Below are 3,012 nucleotides of genomic sequence, written 5' to 3'. Positions count from 1 at the left end.
TGCTGAGCACAAGGGGCGACCAACCCAACCGGGCCCTCCCTGCCAGTCTGCCCAAGGAGCCTCCCTCGGTGGCCATAGCATCCCTATGGCCAGACCCAGAGGCGGCTGTCAGCAAGCGACACAGATCTTGGAGTCCCACACTAGGGAGGGGTATTGTCCACTCCGACCTCTGAGAACTCCCAACCAGCATCCTCTGTCTCTCCGGACATGGAGTGCCTAAGGCAAAGTGCCTAAGCACCAAGACCAAACCAGGCTACTGTGGCCCAGGGGGGTTGGCCAAGGTGAGGTTGGCTGGGCCCAGGAGCCACAGTAGAGGGCCACATGACACTTGGAGTGGGACTGGCAAGGGGCAATGGGGCGCCCAGGCCAAATCCAGCTGCTCTGTTGCAGCAGAGGAAGCAGGAGGAAGGCTCCAGGGTGGTCAGGGATGGGTAAGGGGGTACTCAATACATGTTTCCTCCTCCAGCACCTGCTGCTCCTTGGGGGGCTCTCAGCTCCAGAAGCAATAAGGAAGGGTCTGCAAATGGTGTGGGGGCAAAGTCTGGGCTTGAGCTGCTGGAGTACCGCTAGCTAGTGGCTTCGCTGGCTCTTGGAGCAAAATAAAGGACCCCAGGGCTGTGTATGGAGAGGACCCTCCATCCCCAACTCTGGCTCAGATCTGGTGTAGTCAGGGCTGGGTGCTTCTACCCAGCAGGGCTCGGTAACGGCCCAGGTACCCTGGAGGTGAGGATGTGACCATCTGGGTCTCCGTAGGGACCACCCCAGTCATAGTGCATGTCACCAGGTTATGCAGGGTCTGGGGGTTATGCAGGTCTGGGGGTTATCTAGTCCCCTCAAGCCCCCTTCCCTCCACCAACATCGCAAGCCAGGCAGGCAGGTGCAGGGCTGATGAGGGGGAGGGAGGTGGCAGAGGATTTGGCCCTTCCAGAGGGTGAGTGACCGGCCTTTCTTTCCGGAAGCGCACAGTCACTTCTGGGGTGGCCGGCCCTGCCCCCACCCCCAGCCAGCTGTTCCAGACAGGAGGGGGAGGGGAAGGGCCGAGAGGGTCCTCGGGGAGCGGCTGCGAGGGGCTCCCAGGGCCAAGGAGCCGCCAGGCAGCGGGAGGCTAGCGGGTGCGGCGCTGCACGGCCATTCCCAGGCGCTGGGAGTGTCCGCGCCTCTGCGCGCCGGCTGCCCTCCCCATTCCCTTCGCTCGCCCCTCCAGTGCTCCCCGCGATCGGAATGCGCATCCCGAGCAACCAACCATCCACCCCAGCCCGCCGCCTCCCACCTCCCGAGGAATTCGCGGCCCCCGAGGGAGGCTGGGTGCAGCCGGCCGCTGCGCCTTCTTCCCCAGCGCGCCCGCTCGCCACGGCCACCTCCCTGCCCACCGCCGCGCCCGCCCGCCCGGAGGAAGCGCCGTGGCCTTTGCCCCCGCCCAGGCCGGCCAGGAATGCGGGGCGACGCTTCCCGGTCCGGGGGAGGCTGCAGGGCGCGGGGCGGGGGCCTGAGAGAGGCGCGCCGGCCTGTTCCCTTGCTGGACGCCTGATGGCCAGCGCGGGCGCGCGGGTGGAGCGCGCTGCGGGGCCCCAGGTGGGGCTCCCTCCCGCGGGACAGTGGGGAAGTGGGGGAGGCCCGAAGTCGGCCGGGCGCGAGAGCGAGCCCCGCCCAGAGGCGCCCAGTGGTGCCCAGAGCTGCCCAGATGCGCGCGGGGCTCCGAGCGCCCAGGCTCCCCGACGGCGCGGCGGGGGCGCGTCTTTGCGCGCAGGGTGCCGGGTTTTGGAGAGGAAGGCGCGCAGCCGCGGGGCAGGCGTGGGGAGCGCGCGGCTAAGTTTGCTGGGCGCCAGCGAGTGCGTGTCCCGGAGCGCGGGGAAGGGGAAGGGGCAGGGGAAGGGGAAGGGAGCCGGGGGTCCGGAGAAGACACTCGGGAGGGAGATGGACAGACGGTGGATGGACGGACAGGCCGACTGACAGACAGACAGATGGTCGGAGAGACAGACAGACAGACAGGACGGGCAGACAGACGGACAGGCAGACTGACGGAAGATGGACAAATGGTCAGAGGGACAGTCGGACAGACAGGACGGACAGATAGACAGACGGACAGATGGACAAATGGTCGGAGGGACAGACACACAGACAGGACGGACAGGTAGACGGATAGACGGACGGACAGGGACGGACAGACGGACAGGCAGACTGACGGACAGTTGGACAAATGGTCAGAGGGACAGACGGACAGACAGGACAGACAGACGGATAGACAGACGGATAGACAGACAGACGGACAGGGACGGACAGACGGACAGGCCGACTGACGGACAGATGGACACATGGTCAGAGGGACAGACGGGCAGGCAGGACGGACAGATACACGGACAGACGGACGGACACATAGATGGTCAGAGGGACAGACAGACGGACAGCCGGGCGCGTAGTCCGGACACCGCCCGCGTGGTGGGTGGGTGGGTGCGTGGGTGGGTCCCCCAAACGCTCGCAGCCCCCCGCAGGGAAGGGGCGCGCCGCCGGTGACCCCCACCCCGCTCCGGCCCCGGGGAGGGCGGGGGGCTTCCCACAATGCCCAGCGAGCTCCAGCCCGCATTTCCGCCGTCCGGCCGCGGGTGGCGGGCGGGGTGACCGCCCGCAGGCGACGCGACCCCCGCAGCGGCCCCCGCCCACCCCGCGCCGCGCCGCCGCGCCGCCGAGCCGCCGAGCTCCGAAGCCGGGCGAGAGGCGAGGGGCGTGGCCCGGCGCGCCTCGAGGGGCGTGACCGGAGCGTGGGCGGGGCCTCGGCGGAGGCGCGAGCCAATCAGAGGCGTCCGGGCGCGCGCCGGGGGCGGGGCCGGGGCGGCGGGCGGGCGGGGCCGGCGGGGCGCGCGCGCGAGCGGGCGGGCGGGCGGGCAGCGGGGGCCGCGGGGTTGGAGCGGGCGCGGGGGCGCGCCGGCCTGACGGGCGGACGGACAGACGGACGCTCGCGCGGACAGACGGACGCAGGCGCGGAGGGACGGACGGACGGTCGGAGCCGCGAGCGAG

Source organism: Suncus etruscus, chromosome 7 (assembly GCF_024139225.1).
Source record: "Suncus etruscus isolate mSunEtr1 chromosome 7, mSunEtr1.pri.cur, whole genome shotgun sequence".
NCBI classification, from domain to species: domain Eukaryota; kingdom Metazoa; phylum Chordata; class Mammalia; order Eulipotyphla; family Soricidae; genus Suncus; species Suncus etruscus.
The sequence above is the reverse complement of the archived record's forward strand: the minus strand, read 5'-3'. Positions refer to the sequence as shown.